The sequence below is a fragment of the Echeneis naucrates genome, chromosome 2 (assembly GCF_900963305.1).
Source record: "Echeneis naucrates chromosome 2, fEcheNa1.1, whole genome shotgun sequence".
NCBI classification, from domain to species: domain Eukaryota; kingdom Metazoa; phylum Chordata; class Actinopteri; order Carangiformes; family Echeneidae; genus Echeneis; species Echeneis naucrates.
The window spans coordinates 8,710,471-8,723,323 of NC_042512.1; the positions used below are offsets into that span (position 1 = coordinate 8,710,471).

At 44.2% G+C, this 12,853-nt stretch overlaps 9 non-coding genes across 9 annotated transcripts; 4 read left to right on the forward strand and 5 right to left on the reverse strand.

Moving 5' to 3' along the window:
• Positions 1-3,085: 3,085 nt before the first annotated feature.
• trnas-cga (transfer RNA serine (anticodon CGA)) lies at positions 3,086-3,167 on the reverse strand. Its single transcript has one exon. It is a non-coding gene; the product is annotated as a tRNA-Ser (tRNA).
• An 863-nt stretch (positions 3,168-4,030) lies between these two features.
• trnas-aga (transfer RNA serine (anticodon AGA)) lies at positions 4,031-4,112 on the reverse strand. Its single transcript has one exon. It is a non-coding gene; the product is annotated as a tRNA-Ser (tRNA).
• A 303-nt stretch (positions 4,113-4,415) lies between these two features.
• On the reverse strand, positions 4,416-4,497 carry trnal-aag (transfer RNA leucine (anticodon AAG)). The gene has a single exon. It is a non-coding gene; the product is annotated as a tRNA-Leu (tRNA).
• A 559-nt stretch (positions 4,498-5,056) lies between these two features.
• On the reverse strand, positions 5,057-5,128 carry trnag-ucc (transfer RNA glycine (anticodon UCC)). Its single transcript has one exon. It is a non-coding gene; the product is annotated as a tRNA-Gly (tRNA).
• Positions 5,129-7,282: 2,154 nt separating this feature from the next.
• Positions 7,283-7,356, forward strand: trnat-cgu (transfer RNA threonine (anticodon CGU)). The gene has a single exon. It is a non-coding gene; the product is annotated as a tRNA-Thr (tRNA).
• Positions 7,357-8,106: 750 nt separating this feature from the next.
• trnaq-uug (transfer RNA glutamine (anticodon UUG)) lies at positions 8,107-8,178 on the forward strand. The gene has a single exon. It is a non-coding gene; the product is annotated as a tRNA-Gln (tRNA).
• Positions 8,179-10,974: 2,796 nt separating this feature from the next.
• trnal-uag (transfer RNA leucine (anticodon UAG)) lies at positions 10,975-11,056 on the forward strand. The gene has a single exon. It is a non-coding gene; the product is annotated as a tRNA-Leu (tRNA).
• Positions 11,057-12,390: 1,334 nt separating this feature from the next.
• trnat-ugu (transfer RNA threonine (anticodon UGU)) lies at positions 12,391-12,464 on the reverse strand. The gene has a single exon. It is a non-coding gene; the product is annotated as a tRNA-Thr (tRNA).
• Positions 12,465-12,633: 169 nt separating this feature from the next.
• trnae-cuc (transfer RNA glutamic acid (anticodon CUC)) lies at positions 12,634-12,705 on the forward strand. Its single transcript has one exon. It is a non-coding gene; the product is annotated as a tRNA-Glu (tRNA).
• The last annotated feature ends 148 nt before the right edge of the window (positions 12,706-12,853 follow it).

Genomic DNA, 12,853 nt, shown 5'->3' on the forward strand with positions numbered 1-12,853 from the left:
TGTAAAGGAACATTCAGTGTGTGCTCATGTTTATCTTTCTGCGTTCTCCCCCTTGATGCGTGGGTTCAAATCCCACCTTTGATGGAAGCTGCTTTTCCTTTCACCTCTACTGCTGTAAGGTGTATTTTGGGGACAAATGTATTTTATATTTTGTGCTCTCCATGTATGAGTCCTTTCTATCCACAACATCTAACATTAGGAGCAAAGCACTGCTGGGATTTGAACCCAGGATCTCATTATTTACACACAGCACATTCAGGACATTAATGTGACAGTTTATTTTATGGTAAAGAAAATATTTGTCACAGTGGACTTGGCTCATCATTGAGTTGACGTGTACCACTGATCTACATCCTCTTTGGACCTTGACCTAACCACAGAGGCTCTGAGCTGCTGCAGAGAAGCCTTCCTGAATTCATGTTGTCTAACTTACTGACACTTGAATAGTGGAACTGCAGACAGTGGACACATCATATGAGGGGCTCCTGTGGGATTTACACACAGAACCTCTTGCACCCAAAGTCAGAATCATACCCCTCGATCAAGGGTCTGCAACCTTTAGCACTAAAAGAGTTATTTGGGTCCATTTCCACCAAATTAAAACCCACTCAGAGCCACTCACCCACTCACAGAGGAAGTGGAGTCACACACCACGTGATATCTGTCTTTCCTGCTCCTGAGTTAGTATAGTGGACAGTGTCTCTGCCTGTCACGCAGAAGACTGGCGTTTGATTCTCCAACGGGGAGAGCATGTGCATCTTTATAGCTCATTCACACCAGAGTGATAGAAGCTAATTGTCTGGGGGGCCTGAAAGTGTGACTTGGTTCCCATTGTTCATATTAAAGAGCCGTTCAAGAGACTCTCTGTGATCAGGTTAGGGTTAGCTGTCATGTTTCTAAAAGCATGTCTGAGGAAACAAAGTGTAAACAAGTGTTCAAGGCCTTTTATGGTGGTCAGTCATTGGTGGTTCATCAGTGAAATGCTCACCTCCCAGGTGCGAGGCCTGGGTTCAATTCCTGGCCAATGCAACATAAATCTTTACCAGCATCTAACCAACCAACATCAGCTGGGTCACAGCACAGCACGGAGGATTTTCAACCCACGGATCCAGAAGAGACTGAAGCGCAGCCAAGTATAAGCAGAGTGGCGCAGCGGAAGCGTGCTGGGCCCATAACCCAGAGGTCGATGGATCGAAACCCTCCTCTGCTATTTATACACACTAAAGATTCATTTACTGTCCCACCAGGAGTGATAACTTAAACTGGAAAATGTCAGGAGTTTTTCAGCAGCACTGATTAACAGGAAAACATGGAGAATGTCATTTATCGCTTTCCTCAGTAATGTGTACTGTTCTGCTCCTAACTCAGTGATGCTGTTGAATGGTTATATGTATTTCATCAGAATTTTGTTGGGGCAGGTGGGACTTAAACACTGACCCTTGTCCAAAGTGGGAAATGACGGAGAAAGTCCAACGATCTAAGCAGCACAAATGCACATTGCATTTATCATACAAGACAAAAACACTTTTATTGGTTATTTATGCACTCAAAAGTTTTACCTGTCGCATGATATCAGAAGCTAAAGCTGCCACACCATGCAGGGGATGTAGCTCAGTGATCAAGATGGATCCAGTCAAGTGCTGGTAGAGACGATGGAACAGACGATAAACTGACAACAGGACATTAAAATCAGCCACACTCAGAGACCACGTGGCCTAAAGGATGAGTAGTCTGCCTTTGGATCAGAAGGCTGTGGGTTGGAGTCCCTTTGTGGTTGGTCAGAGGTGTATTACAGGTGAAGGGAATAAACAATTTGAAATTTACTAAATATCTTTTTATCTCTCATTTCGGCTTTAACTTAAGAAACAATGCCTGTTAACGTGGGCAGAAGATAATATAATATATAATTAAAAAACAAAACTCTGTCTTCTGCTCTATAAGACATTACTGGGACAAGATTCCATCGCCTTTGAAATGATTCAGTTGCCTTTGAAGTGACTGTGATGTCATTGGCTCCCCATAATTCCATGTAAATACCAGCTGGCAGACAGAGTCACATCACAGTACATGCACAGGAGAATTACAGCGAAGCACACTGACAAACACAAACATCATGCCAAAGAGGATGAAGATCGCACATGGAGGCCAAAATAACGGCAACACAGCAGAAGAAGGCCTGCTGAGGGAAAATGAAAGGATAAAAAAACAAGTGAACTAGTTGTTGTGGCTGTGTTGAGCAGATGGAAATTTGGTGATTGCCCTTTTCGTAGAACATTGTTTATTATTTGATCACTGCCTGAGCAGAGGATGGTTTCCATCATCCACCTCTGGGTTTTGGGCCCAGCACTCTTCCACTGCTCCACTCTCCTTACAGGTGATCTTCAGCGTTGATAATGAAGCATGGGAAGTCTTTATCTTGTGCAACACCCTGATCTCTCAACTATCCACTCAGCTTGGAGCAATTTATCCTGTGTAGACATCCTACCAAATTACCAAAGTGAACACAAGTGTACATGTGATGACAAAACAGCAGCCATTGAAGTCCACTTAAAAGCAAACTCCAAATGTTTTGGCCTCTTTTTTTAAACTCACGTCAAAACATCATAATGAAGTTACGTCAAGTACATATAGAGCAGGTCTAGACCAAACTCTTATTAAAATTATTTTGAGAGTCGTGGTTCCAGGTCAGTATCTGCAGGATTTTGCAGATGATGTGCTCCTTTCGGCACCATCTACATTGATCAACTTGCTGATCACTGCCACGACATGTTGATGTTACGACAGTTGCACTGCCCCTTTCCTCCACTTTGGTTTCACCAGAGCCATTAAATATGGTATAACCTGTAATACATAACTTCCCAACCACGAAGGGACTCGAACCCTCAGTCTTCTGATCCGAAGTCAGACGCCTCGTCCATTAGGCCACGTGGTCACTGGGCTATGGTGATGTCCCGTTGTCAGAATCAGTCAGTTCTTTCTCTTGGCATGATAACACTGTGAGAGATGTGCATTTGAAGCCTTCACAGTGGGACTTTGGATAAGTGGATGGTGAACATGGGAAACTTGCTCCTTGAAAACAACTCAACGTTGTTGACAGGATTTGAACCTGCGCAGGGAAACCCCAATGGATTTCGAGTCCATCGCCTTAACCACTCGGCCACAACAACTACATGAGCCGCACGAAAAGTAGAAATACACGAAATAAAACACAAAAAACTAAAAAAGCTGAGCAGAGTGCTGTGGACTTTTGAAGGTGCTGTGTTCAGGTGACAGTCTCCTCTGGAATTGAGGGTTCAAATACCACTCCTGACAGTCTGTGCTGTTACCCAGCTTCTTTGTCTGAGGGCCCTCTGGGGAAAGATCTTTGTTGTGCTTTAAGTCACATCTGTCCTCATTCAGCTGATTCCTCAATTAACTGTTAGTACAAACTGTGTTTGCACCTTGAAACTTCCGACATAGCTTTTTGTCTCTCATTTCAGCATTAAGAAGCAATGCCTGCTATAAAAGGCATTCACGTGGAAGACCTAGAACCCGTGATGTGTTTCCCTAAGAGCTCAGTCATCACACTCAACTGATGTTGTAAACAGGTTACATTCAGAGGAATAGAGGTAATTAGTAGCGATGGGATTCAAACCCACCCTTTGAAGAGACCGCAGAATGAATGCAGCACCTTGGACTGCTTGGCTTCTGAAATGTTTCATCAATAGATTGAATAGGTGAGGGCTTTGGGACGGGGCTCACGGCAGCACCCGCTGTTGAGAGCTGCAGAGCGATGTGCACTTTCACATCAGTTTACACCACCAAAGTGGTGTGGAGACGCTGACAACTTCCCCGCCCTGCAGGCCACTGATTAACTGATTGGCCTTGTTTATCTTTAGATCAGTACCCAGCACACAGGACTCGGACTCATCCTTTTAGATGAGTCCGAACAACAGCACTCAGCTGTGTCATATTTTAAGGCTGTGGAGATTACAGAGATTCTCAAATATGCTTGGGAACATGCGAACCTTGGTCCATGAAAACAACTAACCGTTGTTGGCAGGATTTGAACCTGCGCGGGGAAACCCTAATGGATTTCTAGTCCATCACCTTAACCACTCGGCCACAACAACCACACACAGCAAAACTCCCAGCACAGCTTCCAACTCTTTTTCTCAGAGTCCATCGAGGGAATTATACTGGAGATGACAAACCGCTTCCCCTCCAAACCTGGAGGGGAAGCGTGTGTTTGGGGACATCTGGAGAGAATTGGACCTGGTAGACCTCCAAACCTACCTGGGTCTGAAAAGGCTAACTATGATGTTTCTCATTTCAGCCCAGCTGGTGTTGGTATCATCTGTCACTGTAACTTTTGTTCACAGGGAGATGAAAAGTGCCTGACTTAGTGGATTGGTTTTCATTGGCAAGAAACAAACTGGCAGTGGTGGGATTCGAACCCACGCCTCCGAAGAGACTGGAGCCTTAATCCAGCGCCTTGGACCGCTCGGCCACACTACCGCTGTATGGCTGTCTAAATTCATGCTGGATGTTCACCACCCACTTCTCCAAAGTCCAACAGTGAAGGTTTCAAATCCAGTTCAGTCCAAATAGTTCCAGTTTTGTTGTTGCCTTGCTCCTAATGTTAGATGTTTCCTAATGTTTGCACATGGAAAATACAAACTACACCTTACAGCAGTAGAGGTGAAAGAAAAGCAGCTTCTGTCAGAAGTGGGATTCAAACCCACGCATCAAGGGGAGAACGCAGAAAGATGAGCACACACACACTGAATGCTCCTTTACATTATGAGACATGACCTTTAGCTGGAAAATGTCTCATGAAAGACACATGTGAAGTCATGCAAACTTTGAGCCTCTGTGCGATCTAATCAGGAAATCTTTGCGTACTCACGTTGATGGGCTAATTTTTCAGCAAATTTTTGAGCTTTTGTGGTTGAGTAATTGTGGTTGCCTGAACACTCTGGCTTCATGTTGCTTCCCTTTGGATGGATGCAGACAAAGTTCCATGACTGCGAATAATGTAGAGAAAAGACTAACCTTCCTCTGGCAAAAGTTAAACTGCAATGGCCGGGAATCGAACCCGGGTCAACTGCTTGGAAGGCGGCTATGCTCACCACTATACCACCATTGCATGTGAAGGTGTCAAATCACAGTCCTTTTTTAATGAAACTGGTTATGGGAACTCACATGGCTGGATTTATGACCGAACATTATCCACACTTTAAATGAATCAAAGTAAACTCATCATCCCTCAACAGAGGCCTCAGATATGTCTTTCCTTCTTTCATCCTCTGGTGGAGGCCACTAGAGGTGAAAAAAATTCCAAATGCCAATTCCAAAAGAGACAATATTTCTTCCTTGCTAAGCGTCACACCATGGAACCACAAGGATGCAGCTGAGGGTCTGCTGATGGTGTCCTGAGGTGACAGCAGTTTGTAGTCTGTCATATAATACAGACTGGAGTATAACAGACTGTCACTTATTTAGTTACCTGTTTTGTCTCAGCAAGAATTTGGTTCAGGTGTCATCAGAGGAAATGACATGATGAACAGCAAACAATGTTTGTTGCAAGGATCATGTAGATCTGCATACTGTAGGGTATCATCAATATCACAGGTTGGTAACATCACGAGTGGGTAGGCCATTGCCTCAGTATGTATTTGTATCAATAAGTGAACGACACAGATGTGTTTTCAGAGACAGACTGCAGAGAAACTGGTCCGTTGGCATGATCACAGTGATCATGGCTGCTGATTGATGTGTCTGCTGGTGGGTGTGTTGATCAGTATGTGGGGAGTGTTCATTAGCCAATCAATGACCAGTGTTGGCTGGAACATGTCACACGCTGTTATGACTCTTACCAAAGTTTGTCTTCTGTGAAAAGCTGTCGGTCACCAAATTTCCTTCCATTCCATTCCATTCATCAAGAAATATTCTTTAATTAAATGTTCCTAAACTTCTATTAAAGGCAGCATTATTGCAGCAGGCAGCACTCTATGGTGGAGGTCATGAGAAAAAAGTGGGAGGAGTCTTTGATCTCTCTGATGTCATTAGAACCTTTGTGACATCACAGAATCTGTGTCTGAGCTGTGTCTCTTTTGTACTTTATTATAGATGACAGAAAAAAACTCCAGATAAGAAGCAGCTGTACATGCAGTGACTAGTTCTCCTGCTCAGGTATCGTCTCTCAGGGCATCATGTGTTGTCTTTGTGTGTCTTTGTGTCCGATGCTTCACAGCTCACAGGCCAAAGTACGTGCTGGCTTTCATGGCTCACATGTACAGATGAGTTACCTCAATGTAAGTATCATAGGTACAGCACAGCTAAAGCTGTACAGTACAGCTAAAGCTGCTAAAACTGCTAAAGCTACCACACCAGCTCAGTGGTAGAGCGCATGCTTTGCATGTATGAGGCCCCGGGTTCAATCCCCGGCATCTCCATTGTTGATAATGAAGCACATTGTCAGGAGAGACATGTCACAGGCTCCAGTGGAGTGGTAATTGAGGGGTCAGAGTGTTGGAGAGCAGAGCTCTTTCCTGTGCTTCAGATATACTGTTTGTTTCTGAGCTGATCATTAATAATCAATGAATGATCAATAATCTTCACAGCTGCTCTGAATGGTGACAGTGAGGCAGCCTTTGTGTTTACATCTGAATCACATGTGATTTTGGAAATTCTTCAAAGCAGCTTCAAAGGAAGAGTTTCATTCTGGCAGTATTGTGACATCATCAGGTGACATCATCAGGTGATGTATCAAAGGCAGCAGCTCTTCAGACTCACATCACAATAAGTTTTGTGTCTTATTTGGCTCCATTTGGTGGAAGCTGTGAATCGCAGGATTCAGGGGGAATACATCCATACATACATCTTCACTGAAATAATGACACCTGTGAGAAAGCTCAAAGCTGTGTCCAAAGGTTTGGAGGAGAAAATTTCATGATTTGGCAGGAGTCATGACTTTGTGGGATACTTAGGATGAGGTATCTTCAGCATACAATGAACATTAGTCCCTTTACTGGCGGTAACCCTAACCCTTCAGATTATGAGACTGACGTGCTGCCTGCTGCACCAACGAGGGCTGGAACCCAGAGTAAGTAAAAGAGTGAGATGGAGGAGAGCTGTCAGTGTTTCAGTATAAACATACATCATACAGCCCTGACCACTGTTGTATCCAGGCAGAGCTGACTATAAAACAATACAAAAAGAAACTCCACCCCTTTATCATCCAACCCAACTGTAGCATGCACATTACAATTCCATCATCGCATCCTACAGCTAAGAGAGTGGTGCTGTGGCTTAGCTGGTCAAAGCGCCTGTCTCGTAAACAGGAGATCCTGGGTTCAAATCCCAGCAGTACGTCATTGTTAATGTTAAGTATTGTTAAAAAAGAAGTGTGAGCAAAGTCCAAGTGAAGCTCCTGCTGGCTATCAGAAGGGGTTTAGAAGTGAAATGTCCTCTTTTTCAGCTGTTATGTTTAAACTGCGAAGTACTTTATGAACCAACATCAAAATGCTGGAAACACCGAGCTGCCGGGTGGCGCCGGTGTGTGTGTGTGTGTTTGTGTGTATGTGAATTCATGCACATGAGTGGCATTTGACACTCAGGTCAGAGTGGGCCTTACAAACATAGGCATCACATTTGCAGCATCTCAGGCTTGTTTTGTTGTCTCTTTTCAGACCCAGGTAGGTTTGGAGGTCTACCAGGTCCAACTCTCCAGATGAAACTGCAGAGAAACTGGCAGTACTGATGCTGAGCTGCTTAAAGTGTCTGTCTTATAAACAGGACATGTTGCATCCAAACCCGAGCAGTGCTTCACTCTCGGTGGAGTTCCTGCTCATCACTTCCTGTATTACAGCTTTTACTTGCAGTTTCTGGACAAAACAAAGTGGTTGTTGCTGTGTTGCACAGATGGAAATTTGGTGATTGACCATTTTTCATAGGAGACAAACTTTGGGAAGAGTCATGAAGGTCAGGAACTGATAATGGCGACATAATACCAAGGGCTCATTTGGGAGTTGAACCCAGGCCCTCTCACACCCGAAGCGAGAATCAGGGGTGTACCCCGCCCCTCGCCCAATGTGAGCTGTGATTGATTTTTGAGGTTATCATGGTTCCATGGTGTAATGGTTAGCACTCTGGACTTTGAATCCAAAGATCCGAGTTCAAATCGCGGTGGAGCCTCGGTGAAGCACTGCTGGGGTTTGAATGCAGAATGTCCTGTTTACAAGACAGATGCTTTAAGCAGCAAAGGATCAGTACTGCCAGTTTGTGTCTGTATCATAGAGGAAGAAGTCACAAAGGTTCTAATGACATCAAAGACTCCTCCCACTTTTTGTCATGACCTCCACAGTAGAGTGCACTCTGTTAATGAAGCTCCAAAGACAATCATGGTCCTGCCAGATACCTTTGAGTTCTGCTGACAGAAGAAAGAACCAAACTGGGCCAGGAGCCAAATGTTTGTTGGATCAGGCATCCTGAAATGTCTCAGCTGCAGTATACACATTACACTTGTGTTCACTTTGGTAATTTGGTAGGATGACTACACAGGATAAATTGCTCCAAGCTGAGTGGATAGTTGAGAGATCAGGGTGTTGCACAAGATAAGTACTTCCTGTGCTTCATAATCAACGCTGAAGATTCACGCGAACGTGAGATAGTATGACGTATGCATCTGTGTCATGTTGGAGATTAATGAAAGACAGGAAATGTCTTTGATCTTCAGTGACGTCACACAGTCTCGTTGTGGAGTTATTAGTTGTTGATGTTGTTCTGTAAAAATCTGCATCAGTGAAACATTCATTCATACACGAGGACATCACGTATATTGTTGGAATAGAAAATCTTATTTTTTCTGTGTGTGCTCCTCAGAAAGAGGCTCATGTGCTGGTTGAAGTGAATCAGAGCAGCTTCTGTCAGGAACATCTGTTTGTTGCTGACAACATCTGGATTACAGATGACACATCAGACTGATATTATCTGTGTCATGGTGTTCAGAGATTTCAGCAGCTCACATCCAACACAGAGACTCTGAGCAGGCCCACCTGGTCTTAGACCCAGACCCAGACCCAGACCTAAATCCAAACCCAGGAGACAGAGGTTGAGTGAGTCAGTGAGGAAGAAGCTGCTCGTTCTCCTTCAACAGTTTGATCTGAGGAAAAGTCACTTCCTCTTTTCAGGAATCAACTTCTACCATCTGTCCACTAGATGGAGATAACTGAGCATCAACTTAAAAACCCTCAGTTCTTCCATGTGTGAACTATAATACCAGTGAATTAAACAAAGATCGTCCCTGGGTGGGCTCGAACCACCATCCTTTCAGAAAACAGCCGAACACGCTGACCGATTGCAACCCCTAGCTGGGACAGGGCTGTTTGGGCAAGTCAAGCTGAAATAATTAACTTAATTTCATCTGAATTATGCACCCATCAGAAGCCTGAGTAGCTCAGTCGGTAGAGCAGCAGACTTTTAATCTGAGGGTCCCCTCTGTTCAAGTCCCCGTTCAGGCGATGCAGCTTCTTCCCTTTAGTGGTTCACATTATAGACTCCACAGCAGTGATAGGTGACACTGATCTATGAAATAATGAAACCATGAGTCTTTCATGTCCATTTCAAGGCCCATTTGTGCAGGAAATATCTTGAGTCTGTTACCTCAGACCACTGAGCCATCCTGACACGTGTGTCCAGCTGCTAGTCTCTGGTGAGGAAACAGAAAAGTTAATGATAGCTTTAATAGGACAGTGTCAGCTCTCTCTCTCCCTTTCTCAACCCAACCGGTCGAGGCAGATGGCTGCCCCCCCTGGTTTTGCCTCTTAAAGGAAGTTTTTCCTTGCCACTGGCACCAAGTGCTTGCTCATCGGGGGATCTGTTGAGTGTCTAAATAATTTTTGAGTTTTGTCTCGACCTGCTCTTTATGTAAAGATGATTGATGTAACGTTGTTGTGATTTGGTGCTATACAAATAAATCTGATTTGATTGGTGGAGCATTGTTACGGTTGTAATGACACAATTTTCAAATATAACCAACCATAGATCGCGAACAGCTAGCTTAGCAGAGGATTGGTTTTGTTCATCAACCTCTAGGTTATGGGCCCATAACCACGCAACACCACTCTGCTGCAAACCACCTGTCAGGTTTAAACCACCTAGAACATTATTAAACACACAGGGAAGAAAGACAAAGGACAACAGCGGTCATTCTACTTGCAAGGAGAACAGACAGAGATGTGCTCAGTGACACTCTCTACCCGCTCTGGAGTATCTCTTCTGTTCTCCCCCTTTTTATTTCCTTAGGGTGGTCCCTAGTTACAAAATCTTGCAGCTCTAAAGGTGAGAATACACAGCTGCAAGTAGTGAATGATTTATATTCAAGTTATAAGTCACAAGAAACTCAAACACATTGAGGGTTAGTTTATGAACGAAGTAATCTCGCTTCGACATCCTCCCTTTCTTCATAAATCTTCTTCGAAGGTCGTTGCTTCTTCGGAGGTATGACCTCTGCTCCTGCTAGTAAAAACACAAGTTTCTGCGTTCTTGCAGGGTCAGTAAAAGTTGAGCAGTACTGTGATAATCACTTTATGTACATTTATTCTAACACCACCCCAGATGGGACTTGAACCTAATACTGACTTGTGGGTTCAAGTCCCATCTGGGGTGGTTGCACGCTGCAACAACATGTCTCTTTGGGTTAATCGGTCAGCGTGTTCACTAAAGCAGCTGTTCACTGAAAGGATGGTGGTTCCCACCCAGGGAAGTGCTTTGTCTTATTCACTGGAACTTTAGCCGACACATGGAAGATTTGATTTGGAGAAGGTGTGTGTCCGGGTTCCCAGGGATGTTCTGTGGGAATATAGAACCATCCCATCACTATACACCAAGATACAAAGAAGCTGGACTTGAGAGTTTGAGAGGTTGGATGCTGCACGCTGATTGTTTGCGTGTCCAGGACGTTTCAAGGACATCTTTCTGCCATACTCATGTGGTAGTGTGGCCGAGCGGTCCAAGGCGCTGGATTTAGGCTCCAGTCTCTTCAGAGGCGTGGGTTCGAATCCCACCACTGCCAAGCTTTGCACTCTGCAGTATAATCTTGAAGTGTTTAAATCTAAAGCTCTTATGAATATAGTGTTCCACCAGTGGCTACCATCACTTTGAGTTACTGAAATGGGGACCGACATACAAATAAAATAATCTAAATCTGGTTTTATTAGCGGTGCGACTGCTCTTGTTCTTGTTCTTGTTCTGTAGCTAAAAGTTGAAACCCAGCAAAACATATCAAATGATAAAAATAAAGATTTGAAGAAGGAATGAAAATCAAAGTGATGAACTGTGGATGGCAGCCTGCTGTTGGTCTGACTGAACAACGATGCAGAAACAACAGACAAAGTCAAATGAATCAGAATTAAGGGTTCAATTCAGTATAAATAACTTTTTAATCATCTGACATCACAGACCTTCTGACATCACAGACCTTCTGACATCATAGATCATCTGACATCACAGATCGTCTGCCATGGCAAAAGCAGTGCAAAAGTTCACTGCAAATGCACTGCAATTGCAGTGAAAAAAAAATATCACTGCAAATGCACTGCAAACTCCACTGAGAGCGAAGCACTGCTGGGTTTGAATGCAGGATGTCCTGTTTATAAGACAGACACTTTAAGCAGTGAAGCATCAGTGCTGCCAGTTTCTCTGCAGTTTTTTTTCTAAAACCACGTCTGTGTCAGTCAACGCTTGTGCTCCTCACAATTGTGTGTCACTTCCACAAAGGTTGAAAGCTGTGCTTCCTCACAACAAGAAGGTGCCCTGTCCTTTGAGTAGAAAACTATCCAGGCTGGAAAATGTTGAGTCACAGGAGCGTTGCTGTGCATGGTTGTTGTGGCCGAGTGGTTAAGGCGATGGACTAGAAATCCTTTGGGGTTTCCCCGCGCAGATTCGAATCAGATGGTTTCTCTTTTCACCTGCTGCAGCAGCTCAGAGCCTCTGTGGTTCGGTAAAGGTCAAAAGAAGATGTAGATCAGTGGTAGACAGTCATCAAAAAAAAAGGCCACTCAAAGCAGAAACACTGCTCAGGCTAAAGACCAGACCGTCTTCAGACCACATGTTCAGGTAAACATTAACAGGACGAGGTGGCCGAGTGATTAAGGCGATGGACTGCTAATCCATTGTGCTCTGCACGCGTGAGTTGGAATCCCATCCTCGTCGGTACATATTTGCCCATCAAAGTGAGTCCACAATACACAAAGACTGCCTGATTAGATGGCACAGAGGCTCAGAATTTGCATTTCTTCACACGTGTAGCGTGGACAAATGCAGGATGTTTCCATTTTCCAAGGATGGCAGAGCAACATTTCTACATGTTGATGTCTGTTATATCTATAACATCTAACATTAGGCGCAAGGCACTGCTGGGATTTGAACCCAGGATCTCCTGTTTACAAGACAGGTGCTTTGACCAGCTAAGCCACAGCACCACTCGGAAGTACATGTATATGCAGAGTTATGATTCTTAACAATTTTTGTTACCTGTGAAAAGTGGTCACCAAATTTCCTTCTGCTAAACACAAAATTAAAATGTTCTGAGGGGGAGAACTTCTCAGTCATCAAAAATCTCACACACTACAACATTTAGTGTCCGCACACTCCCTGATGGTCTAGTGGCTAGGATTCGGCGCTCTCACCGTCGCGGCCCGGGTTCGATTCCCGGTCAGGGAAAATATTTTTAACAGATATTGATAACGGTATCGGGGAAAATTTTCATATCGGTGCATCAGTAGTTTGAAGGTTTGAAGTCTTCTGTGTGACAGGCAGAGATACTGTCCACTATATTAACGAGGAGCAGGAAAGAGAAACATCATGTGGT